The following is a 12969-nucleotide window of genomic DNA, read 5'->3' as shown; positions in this document are numbered from 1 at the left end:
GACGGGGTAAGAATACAGGACCCCGGCAGGCCCACGTTGTATTGGCCTCCTTTATCCATAAAGGGTGAGGTGGAAAGTGAAAGGAATTCTAACAGCATATATCTCTCATTTCCTCCTGAGAGAATAGGGTTGTGACACAGCCATATTGGACCTGGTCATCCCTGGTGGTCCATTAGGTACTACATAAGACCAACAGAAACTACTCACTGAGCCATCCCTATTAGGTGACCCGTGACCTTGATTAATGACCACTAATCTGTGTTCATTGTTTACCAGCAGGTTAATAAGCCTTTAGTAATACCGGAGAAGAAAACAATTAGGAAAGTACAGGCTAGATGACTGTATGACCTGCAGAGAGCCTAGACTTTTATCTGGCCCATCAGTTTGGGCTCTGTGCTAAGTGGAGCCCAGTATTTCCTTTAATAATTACGTAGGACTAACGTCTCATCTCCCTTGGTAGCTCCAAACACTTGACTTATGAATAGGCTGTCTTTCTCTTCATTGCTAGAATTCTATCCATCACCACCCTTGTTAAAGAAAATATATATATATATATATATATAAGTTTTGCAATTGCTTATGTTTTTATAGAGATTCAATTGCCAATGAAATAATCTTGAAATTTCTAGATAGCACTGGGCGTGGTGGCTCATGCCTGTAATCCAAGCGCTTTGGGAGGCTGAGGTGGGAGGATCACTTGAGTCCAGGAGTCTGAGACCAGCCTGGGCAATATGGCAAAAGCCTATCTCTACAAACAATACAAAAATTAGCCAGATGTGCTGGCAGGCCCCTGTAGTCCCAGCTCCTTGGGAGGCTGAGGTAGGAGGGATCACCTGAGCCCAGAGAGGTTAAGGCTGCAGTGAGCTGTGATTGTGCCACTGCACTCCTTTGGGTGACAGAGTGAGACCCTATCTCAAAACAAAACAAAACAAAACAAATGTCTATGTAGGCATTTTGAGTGAACTAAAGTGCGATATTCATATAGAAATATATACAGATCATTAAGTACAGAGTGGGATGAATTTTCTCACTCATCAACACACCACGTCCCCGGGTCAAGAAACAAAACATTACTGGCATCCCAGAAGTCCCCTCTTTGGACCCTTTCGGTCACTCCCCACCCAATGTAACCATTATCCTAATTCTTCTTCTTCTTTTTTTTTTTTTTTTTTTTGAGGCAGAGTCTCACTCTGTCACCAGACTGGAGTGCAGTGGTTCGATCTTGGCTCACTGCAACCTCCGCCTCCCAGGTTCGAGTGATTCTTGTGCCTCAGTCTCTTGAGTAGCTGGAATTACGGGTGCATACCACCACACCTGGCTAATTTTTGTATTTTTAGTAGAGATGGGGTTTCACCATGTTGGGCAGGCTGGTCTCAAACTCCTGGCCTCAAGTAATCCGCCTGCCTCGGCCTCCCAAAATGCTGGGATTACAGGTGTCAGCCATTGTGCCTGGCCACCACTACCCTAATTCTAACACCATATATTAATATTATCTATTTTTGAATGTTTCCTTTTCAAGTTAACCAGTTTAACTTTGTTCCTGTGGACAGAAAACCTTCCTGTTAGTATTTTTATCTCATCAATTATAAGGATAAGGAATGCTATTTTTTTCATCTTTTCCCTTAGTGCCTTAGAGTGGTTGGACCAGCTTGATATAAAGCTGTAGAGCTCAAAGGCTAAAGCATCTTTCCCACAGATGCTGTCAGTCTATTTGTTTAATCGTTTGACTGAGAGGCGCTGTGAACATCTCTTTGGTAGCTGGTGCATTTTAGTGCTTATTTGTGGATCCGATTCAAGCCATATATATTTGCATATTTTACTTTTATGCACGTGTGAAATGTGCACATACACACACACAGAGCTCCTGTTTTTCCTGCATTGATTTCTCCTTTCCTATTTCTACCCTCAGTAGACGTCCTTCTCTACCCCATGCTATCCTTGCCTTGGGCTCCTCGTACAAACCTTCCTCAACAAATCCCATTCTCCAGAATCAGTCACCCCTGTACACACTGCCTTAAAACGATTGACTATTTATCATTCAAAAGGCGCACACAACCATGGAGAATCCCCTTTCACTTCTACTTTTGATGTAAAGACCATAAGAAATCCAGGTTTGGAAGGGGAAACCGTGTAGTTAAAGCAACTGGTAGAATGTGTGGCTTTTCATTATCTGCCTGAAGTTCCATTCTGAGTTTTTCCTGAATGAGGATGGAATGTCTGTGTTTATACATTTTTTTCTTTTTCAAATATATCTCAGGCTGGAGTGCAGTGGCTATTCACAAGTGCAATCATAGTGCACTATAGCCTCAAACTACTGGGCTCAGGCAATCCTCCCACTTCAGCCTCCCGAGTAGCTGGGCCTACAGGCAGACACCACTGCTTGTGGTTCTGTGTTGAGACATGTGTTTGCTGAAGTGACAGGCACCCTGTTTATGAGCTCATTCATTCATTCTTTCACTCACTCATTCATTCATTCATTCATTCAACACGTCTTTCCTGAGTCCTATAATGTGCCTGACATTGTTTGAGAGGCTGAACTTCTCGAGGGAGAGTTCTGTTCTTCAGACCAGAGGGAAATTGGGAAGCCCAAATAGAGAACAGTATTTATAGATCTGACCTTTAGACTACAAGAGGCACCTAATTCCTTAAAATAGAATATTGTTGCTTTTCATTATGCCATGCACATGATAAGAGCTCTGTATATATTTTGGGATGAGGGCAATAGTATTGTACATGTTTCTCTGAAATAAACTGGTAAAACTCTGGATTGTTTAGATTGAAATGAATACAGATCATTATTACTTTTTAAATTAAGTCTAATTTCTTAGTTAAGTCACCACAACGTATTTGCAGTTGTTTGTGTATGGGCCTGTTTCTTTCTTGGAATAATACTCACTCCTTTTTAAGCTGCCACCTTTCCTGTTAGTTCTACTATGATGGTGAGCATCATATTCTACCTTTGTATATTGCCTTTCATTTTAAAGGCTTATGGTAGAAGGATCTGAGGCATCCTTAAGGAAGCATTAGGTAGATGTATGAACAAAATACTACATATCCATTTTGTGTTATGCAATAAATCATATAGTGCTTGCTTCAGATGATTTCTTCCAGGTTCACTCAGCAACATTCTCTACCCAGACTATATAGCCTTGACTTTCAATAAAAAACAAATATGAGGCCAGGTGTGGTGGCTCACGTCTATAATCCCAGCACTTTGGGAGGCCGAGGTGGGAGAATCACCTGAGGCCAGGAGTTTGAGACCGGCCTGGCCAACACGGTGAAACCCCGTCTCTACTAAAAATACAAAAATTAGCTGGGTGTGGTGGCACATGCCTGTAATCTCAGCCACTTGGGTGGGTGAGGCACAAGAATCACTTGGACCCAGGAAGCAGAGGTTGCAGTGAGCCGAGACCACTCCAGGGTGGTGTGTGGGTGACAAAGTGAGACCCTGTTTAAAAAAAAAACCAAAGATGAGTTACCACAAAAGTTTTAACAAAGGGCACAGCGAGGAGAAAGTCCTCCTTTTCATGGCCAGCATTCTGTTTCCGGTTGATAGTTCGCACATAGCCAGGTTTGACTGAACTCACCCCTGTCAGTGCAAATTTCTCTGAGATCTGAACTGGGAAGAGGAAAGAGACATTAAAAATGAGCTCTCTGAGTTGTGTTTAAATTTGTCACACTGAACCCATGACTGTTAAGCCCATTCACAGCTGTAGTAATTATATTGCATAATCAGTGAGGGGAAACCCTCCCCCTTTTGTATTCTTATTAAATAGAGAAGACAGATAAATGTCAGAGCTCTGCCCTAAACTAAGATTACTTCCTACAAAAGAATTCTGGACTCAGAAGGGAAGCATGATCCTTTACAAGTGAGCTCACCTTGTCCACTCTCAGCTCAGGGATCGCAAACTCATAGATCAGTGATTCCTAGTCTGTAGGACATGGATGCCTGATGAGGCATTTAAAATCGTGGGATTGCATTGCAAGCATTATCTATAGACTGCATACACAATATTTTACACCTACATGTACTATTCAAAAACATGGGGATGTGTAATTCCAATTAATAAAATACAAATTTGCTCAAAGGCATCGCTAAATTCATGACAGTTTTAAAAATAATACTAATACATAGTGTTTCCTTCATTGGTTATTGTCAGAAGACTTTCTTTGCTTAGAAGAAAATTAGCAGTTTTGGGTAACAAGATGGTCCTCGTAATTTAGAAGTTTGGGGGTCACTGTTTGAGAGTGCTGGTGATTTATGTTTAACTCATGGATGACTTCCTCCTAGCTCTATAAAATATTGAGGTGTTGACATCCCAAACTTGTTAAAACTGGAACATACATATGAATCCTACTCTGCACAAGGCACAATATTCTTGATTTCATATTTTCCTAACTCCCTTTGTCTCATGGCATTTACAAATCTTTTTTCTTTTTCTTGTTTGAGATGGAGTCTTACTCTTATCACCAGGCTGGAGTGCAGTGGTGTGATCTCGGCTCACTGCACCCTCTGCTTCCTGGGTTCCAACGATTCTCCTCCCTCAGCCTCCCAAGTAGCTGGGACTACAGGTGCACACCACCATGCCCAGCTAAGTTTTTTGTATTTTTAGTAGAGATGGGGTTTCACCATGTTGGCCAGGATGGTCTTGATCTCTTGACCTTGTGATCTGCCCGCCTTGGCCTCCCAAAGTGCTGGGATTATAGGTGTGAGCCACCACGCCCGGCCCAGCATTTACAAATCTAACTGAAGAAACATGAAATAAGTGCACACAAAAGTTACATAACGAGTTAAGAAATGCAAGGAGAAAACATACAGTACACGGACAATTGCCGAATGCTGTGAACTCAGAGACAGCAGAGAGGGAAAGGTAGAGAGAGAGGGAGAGGAAGGTGAGTGGTATGGTGAGAGGAAGTGTGTTCCCAGGGCGCACATCAGAGCAGGTTTTTATAGACTCTCATTCCTGACTCTGCTGATTGCCACCCAAGTAACCATGGATAGACAACCTGACCCCACTAAGCCTCTGTTTTATCATCAATAAAATCAAGATTATAATAATAATACCTCTCATATTGTGTTATTGTGAAGATAATTTGTGACAAAATATATTAAATGCTTCGTACTATAGCTAGTGTATAATATGTGCAAACTAAATGGCAGCTGGTATTTATTCTATTAGACTGTAAATCCCTCCAGGATGGGAAGTATGACTAACTTATTTTTGCTTCCATAGAATCTAGCACAATGCTTGACTCATAAGTACTCAATTAAAGGAAAACATTTGCTAAATGTTTTGAATGTAATGAAGGGAAGGATAAATGGATAGATGGTGGGATGAAATTTTTTTTAAATGAACTATGGGCTTTGGTGACATGAAAGGGTGTCATGGAGAGCAAAAGGTGAATCTAACCATGCATGGAGAAGAGAGGAGGGCACTGCAGTGGGAGAGGGCAGGAACCAAAGCACAGAGGCAGGAAGGCACCTGGGATTGGGTACTGGGATTCGGCTGTGGAGGGAGTGGCCTGCCAGGCTGGGGAGTATGTATCTTACCTGTGAACAGTGGGAGCCCATGAAGATTTGTGAGGGGGAGAATGGCATGAGGAGGGAACTTTCCAGAGGGTTAGCCTGGTGCTGGTGTGGAAAGGAAAGGGGCAATCCATGCTAAGCAAGAGGTGTTTAAGTCCCTAACCAGACTGACAACTATGGAAATAGAGACAAAGGACTGATTGAGGAGAGGACAGAGGTCCCACATCTCAATTCTTTCGGAATTGGTAAGGTGGTCACTTAAGCCATCTACCAACACGCAGGCTGACTCTTGAAAGGGCACATTTTTCGCTGGGTGTGGTGGCTTAGGCCTGTAATCCCAGCACTTTGGGAGGCCAAGGCAGGCAGATCACCTGAGCTCAGGAGTTCGAGACCAGCCCGGCCAACATGGTGAAAACTTGTCTCTACTAAAAATACAAAAATTAGCTGGGCATGGTGGCACATGCCTGTAATCCCAGGAGGGATGTAGTTGGGAGGCTGAGTCAGGAGAATCGCTTGAACCTGGGAGTCGGAGGTTGCCGTGAGCCAAGATCATGTCATTGCACTCCAGCCTGGGCAACAAGAGCAAAACTCTGTTTCAGAAAGAAAGAAAGAAAGAACGAAAGCAAGCAAGCAAGAAAAGAAAGAAAGAAAGAAAGAAAGAAAGAAAGAAAGAAAGAAAGAAAGAAAGAAAGAAAGAAAGAAAGAAAGAAAGAAAGAAGAAAGAAAGGAAGGAGGGAGGGAGGGAAGGAGGGAGGGAAGGGAGGGAGGGAGGAAGGAAGGAAGGAAGGAGAAAGAAAGAGAGAAGGAAGGAAGGACCACATTTTTGAAAATCACTATGGGTGAGTACTGAGTTAGAGAAGAGACAATGGAGGGATGGATTGACAAGGAGTGCGGAGCCTGAGTCAAGGAAAGGTGATTTGAGTGGTAGGGTTTTTTTTTTTTTTTTTTTTTTTTTAAGAGAGATGGGAAGATCAACAGTGGTGAGTATTAGAATGGGCAGTGGAGAGGGAATAATCTATAAATGTGGAATTGAACTCGGGGCTAAACTGCCAATGACAGAGACTCACTTGCCTGAACAAAAGTGAACTGGAAGTCTAGCAACACGGGCAGAGCCCAACGGCTCTGCCTGTGGTGGGGCCGAGGGCACAGGTGAAGCCTGCTGGATGGAGCCAGACTGGGCCACTCCCCCTCCCCATGGAGGAAGCAGAGCTATGGTCACCTCCCTTCCCCCTCCACACTCCATGGAGATCTCCCCTCTCTCCTCCACGTCCCATGGATACTTCCCTTCCCCTCCACATCCCACGGAGACCTCCCCTGCCGCCTTCAATTTCACTTGGCTAGGAAGACACAGTGGAGCTAGCGCAGGTGGCCTGCTTCTTTTATGTTTTTGGGAAAGCAGTCTGTCTCTCTGGAAGAAGTTATTTTTTCTTAGATAAAGGGACTATCTCTGGGGGAAAAAATGATTCCAAAAAAAGAAATAAAGAATGAAGAAAAATAAGGACGCTCCTTTCTCCTACCCTTGGGGGGAATTCACTCATTCATTACCACATTTAATTGAATTGAAAAATAGCCACTTTCTTCTTCCAATAACTACTATTGCCGGTGACTACTTGATGTTGTCTTCTGTTAACCACATGACATCCTCTGTCTGTGAGTTTGTGGAGCACCAGGGAAGAGGTAAGAACACCCAACTCTACTGCTTTTCTGTGACACAGGAAGATGCTGTCAGGGCTAGGTATTCTCTGGGGTTCTTAAAAACTCTTTGGAGAATTAGATCAATCCAAGAAGACTGAGAAAAATCACATGTAGTGTTTCGCCAAAGAACTTTACAAAGGGTAAGATGCTCTAGCCTGAAACTAGAACTTTAGCATAAATCTGGTCTGAAACCTTGGTTAAGGATGTAACAGTTTATATTGGGGAATCTGTATGTGGATCTGAAAAGCAGGCAGCTTTCTAGATTTCTTATACACATCTGGTGCAGACATAAAGTGGTGCCACCATCTCAGATGACACTTTGACCTTTTTGTGTGTGAAAATTGACATACTCTACGTGAAAATTCATATATTCTATGGTCTAACCTTCCATCCTTGGGTATACCAACAAGAAAACCAGGAGACATATATAAAGATGTTCAGAGCAGACCTTTTTGTAATAGCAAAAATGTATAAATCAACCAACTGTCCATCAACAGCAGAAAAGATAAATCCAATGTAATACATTCATACAATGGAAAGTTATTAAATCATTAAACAGCAGATGGTCTTATAGCCATATGCAACAAAGTGGATGAATCTGAAAAATATAATAGTGAGAAAGTTAAAGCCGGGCACAGTGGCTCATGCCTGTAATCCACTTTGGGAGGCCGAGGCAGGCAGATCACTTGAGGTCAGGAGTTTGAGACCAGCCTGGCCAACGTAATTAAACCTGACTCTACTAAAAATACAGAAATTAGCTGAATGTGGTGGAGGGCACCTGTAATCCCAGCTACTCAGGAGGTTGAGGCATGAGAATCACTTGAACCCAGGAGGTAGAGGTTGCAGTGAGCTGAGATCGCACCACTGCACTCCAGCCTGGGTGACAGAGCAAGACCCTATTTCAAAAACAAACAAACAAACAAACAAAAAAGCAAGTTAAGTCCAAGAATTACACACATTAAACTCCGTTCACAATGTTAAAAACAACTAAAATGAAACCACAAAGTTTTCCAGAATAGGTATATTTATGATAAAACTAGAAAACACACATATACTTAACAGGAAGTGAATAGTAAGCCGAAAACTCAATATCCCGGAGAGTTCACTCAGCTGAGCAGATGGATGTAAATTACACTCATTTTGGGTGGTGAGCTGGTGGATGTTCTTTATCTTGTTTTACAAATAGGGTGATGGGGAATGCAGGGACAATGAGGAGTGTGTCATGAGCTGTGACGTATGATTAATCCAGTTCTGCACATCTGAGTGGAGTAGGGGTTGTGGGAAACCATCGCAGGTCTTGTGGGACACAGACAGATCTGATGACTTTTCAGATAGAATTGCAGGCTGAGTAGGCAGAGGAATGGAGTAGATATATTATTAGAGTTTGTCATCCAGGGCCTGGCAGGATAATCAGTGTCATGAAGGACAGCACTCCTGCCTGGAGGAATTTTCAGCTTATTCCAGACAAAACAACAATGGAGACATTGAGTCTGAGTTAAACATTACAGCCATGGAGTCTATTGTTTTTATTTTCTAATGATAAAGTTATTGTAACTCAAATGTCTTTATTTTTATTTTTTCTATCAAGAAAGTTATGGCAGAGATGAAAATTTGGAAAATAAAGAAAAGGATAAAAAAGAAAATATTATTCCAATACCCAGAGATCATCACTGTCAATCTTTTGGTGCGTTTGCCTCCTGCGGACTGGGATTAGATAAGAACCACTACTACCCACCCATTGTATATTTTCTGACCAAGGCAACCTAGCAAAACAGTTCAGAGCTTGGTTCTTTGGAGTGAGAAGAACTGAATTTGAATCCCAGCTTTGCACTAACCAGCTCATGGCAAGTCAATAGCCTTCCCTGAACCCCAGCTGGGTCATGGCACTAGTGGGGTTTGAGGATTAACCAAGATGAAACGTGGTGCAATTAGCATTTACAGCATCTGGCACACAGTCAACCTTCAATGAGAGTTGTGATTTATTATTAAGATGATGTGCCTGGCTTGGGGCAGTGAGGTTCATTTAGTTAAAAGATGGGGAACTCCAAAAAACACCCAAACAGCGGAAGGGATTCTAGGGTTGTGAAGGTAGAAAGATGTATGTTATGTTTGATTGGAAGACAACCTGATGGGTGACTTCCAATATGTGAAGAACGAAGGCTGTCTCAGAGGATTTGAGAGCTCAGAAGATAAGCTTAATCCTGCTCTTTCAGCATAATAGAAAGTTTATTTATCCTCCTCCAGTGAGAAAAAAAATACCTTCAACATGAGAAGAGGAAGGGGCAGTGGAGAAAATGATGGGGACAAGCAGTATCATCTTTTGAGCCTTTGTCTTGGCCACAGCAACTCTCTGAGAATAATAATATACTCTATTTCTCCTGCATTGGGCACTGAACAAGATGGGTATCTAGGTTGAACGCCTCCAAATTTACGTTCTAAAAGTGATGGATCATCCTCACGACTGAAGGTTTTATAAAAGGTACAAAGGACCAGAGTGGCTTTGGGCTTCTCAACAGCACCTCTGCAAACAGCAGATAATGGAGAAATGCTTCCAATAGTCTGAAGGGCCATTATTTCCAAACTTAAATTTGACATCTGGCCAGATGATCAGTGAAGTTTGTAATGGAATAAAGACACTTTCAAACACACAGGTTCTCAAAAACTTTACCTCCCATGTCAGTGGAAGTTGCGTGCCACCCCAGTGAAGGAGTAAACCAAGAAAGCAAGAGACACTGGACCCAGAAAAGAGAGGATCCAACCAACACGCAGCAGGCAGAGGGGATGATGGTGAAGGAGACCCCACCTCAGCAGCTGAGAAGCAGGTCAGGTCTGGAGAGCAACTGGTTCAGATTGGAGCCAGCCAGAAGGTGCCAGGAAAGATTGCTTCAAGCAATGAAATTAACAGAATAACTGATATGAATATATTGAGAAAATCTTTACTCAGCTAGGGGAGAGTGTAGGGATAAATTAATAATGGTAACAGACTACTAAGCAAAAGGGGAAAAAAAAGACAGTTCTTAACACTGGGTAATAGGGAAATTGTAATGAAAAGGAACATTAAGGCCGGGCACAGTCATTCACGCCTGTAATCCCAGCACTTTGGGAGGCCAAGGTGGGTGGATCACCTGAGGTTAGGAGTTCAAGACCAGCCTGGCCCACACAGTAAAACCCCGTCTCTACTAAAAATACCAAAAAAAAAAAAAAAAAATTAGCTTGGCATGTTGGCATGTGCCTGTAATCCCAGATACTCGGGAGGCTGAGGCAGAAGAGTCGCTTGAACCTGGGAGGTGGAGGTTGCAGTGAGCTGAGGTTGTGCCATTGCACTCCAGCCTGGGCAACAAGAGCGAGATTCTGTCTCAAAAAAAAGAAAAAAAAAAAAAAGGAAAAGTTTATAGTAATTTTACTACTTAAAAACAACACAGCAGTGTTATTTATAAAAGCTAAAAAGTGGAAGCAATCCAAATGTCCATCAACTGATGACTGGTAAACAAAATGTGGTGTATTCATACAGTGAAATGTTAGCCTTAAAAGAGGAGAAAAATTCTGACGCGTGATATAACAAGGATCAACCTTGAGGACGTTATGCTAAGTGAAACAAGCCAGACACAAAAGCACAAATACTATGTGATTCCACATTCATATGAGGTCCCTGGAGTAGTCAAATGTATTATAGAAACAGAAAGTAGAATGGCGGTTACCAGGGGCGGTTGGAGAATGGGGAGTTCGTGATTTTTGTTTCTGTTTTTTTGTTTTTGAGACACGGTCTCACTCTGTTACCCAGGCTGGAGTGTAGTCACGGCTCACTGCAACCGCCGCCTCCGGGGCTCAAGTGGTCCTCCCACCTCAGCCTCCCAAGTAGCTGGGACTACGGGTGCACACCTGTATTTCTGTAGAGACAGGGTTTTGCCGTGTCATCCAGGCTGGTCTCGAACTCCTGAGCTCAAGTGATCCACCCGCCTCAGCCTCCCAAAGTGCTGAGATTACAGGTGTGTGCCATCGCGTCTAGCTGGGAGTTAGTGTTTAATGGGGACAGCTTCTATTTGAGATGACAAAAAAGTTCTAGAAGTGGATAGTGGTGATGATTGCACAACAATGTGAATGTACTTAAGATCACTGAACTGTACACTTACAAATGATTAAAAAGATAAATTGTATGTTATTTATATTTTACTACAATAAAATATCTCTGAAGAAAAGCCCAAAACACCCTGTAAAGTGCTATTCAAATGAATTGAATTACTATTATTTTTCTCATAGTGATATCAGATTTTAAAGACCGAGATATTAGTGAGATCCCAATACCTCAATTTGGTAAGGAAAAAGAAATTACCTTTTCCCAACAAAATCACATGTCTTTATTTTTAAAATCTGTGATTAGAAAGGTATACCCTAACAAATAATCCTGTATATCCATCTTCCAGTGATAACCCCTATGCCTCAATGTCACTTTATCTGTCTCTTCTAACATATAATTTTCAGTGTAAAAAACGTCTGACCATACTACATATATGGTTTAAAAATTGCTTTTTAAATAACTTTACAATATATTTCGCCTTCTTTCCACATCTATGTTTATATAAACACATTCATTTTTGTAACATTTTTAATAATTCTGGGATCAAGATATATTTTATATTAATGTAAGTTCCTCTTCTAAGGACAAATCCCTCTGTAGTTAGAGGTTTTCAAAAGCCTCTTTTGTTATTTTCTATTGTCTCAGAGACATATGAAATATTGATTTTTGTTTTAAGAACACAGAAATTCCAATTTTAGATCATGAGATTATTTTTTCCTTATTCAGTAAAGCAAAATAAAAACTTGTTTAGAGATGACGGTGACGTTTCTTCTGTGTGCCTTGGTGGAAAAGGACTCGGAGTTGCTTTGTTCATTTCCACCTGAAGCCAAACTGCTAAGCAGTTAAAACTCAAGGAGCCGTCGGACAGGTTTAACGAGAGTGAAGTGTGCAGCTCCACACCCACCTTTGCAAGACAGAACTGCTTCACGGGTTTGTTGAAACTGCTGTGGAACTGTGCTATAACTTTTTTCCTATATCGGAAATGCTTCTGTCTCAAGCCAGCGTGGTTTAAATGTTTCAGATTAAAATTCTGCAAATTAGTAAAAAATGCACCAATTGAATCAGGTTAAATCTGCTGTCACGTATATTAACTTATTATTGGAGAAGAAACAATCTCTGGGGCTGTTCTGATTTGCGTGACTTTTTCCTGAATCCAGCTCTTGCTGAAGGGAAGCTTTCTCATTTGGAGGTCAATTTATTAAATTGCGAGGAGCTGGTTAAAGAAAGTAGAAGTATCCCAGTTTTCTTAGAGCTTCCTAAGTATGAATGGCTGTGAATTTCTCAAAGTTTCAGGGGGAAACTCTCCTGTTTCTGACATTTGCAGCCCGCCCTTCATTGAGGGCTAAGAAAGGATTGCTGAGAAGATTCTACAAGGAATTGTCTGCATCCCACAGGACTGGATTGTTTTCTTCCAACACCATTTGGTGGTGGTTGTAACTCCCGCCACTGAGTGATCGCCACTGCCTCACCCCTTCCTGTTTCCCATCTATAGTGAATGCTATTTGCCATTGATGTGAAAAGTTCTAGCACAAGGGTGGGTCACTCGCATGGAAAGCTCCAGGACTGGCTGGGTGTGGTGGCTCATGCCTGTAGTTCCAGCACGTAGGTGGCATCGCCTGAGCTCAGGAGTTTGAGACCAGTCAGGACAACATGGCAAAACCCTGTCTCAAAA

The sequence above is a fragment of the Macaca mulatta genome, chromosome 4, assembly GCF_049350105.2.
Source record: "Macaca mulatta isolate MMU2019108-1 chromosome 4, T2T-MMU8v2.0, whole genome shotgun sequence".
Taxonomy (NCBI): Eukaryota; Metazoa; Chordata; class Mammalia; order Primates; family Cercopithecidae; genus Macaca; species Macaca mulatta.
This window is presented reverse-complemented; position numbering follows the sequence as displayed.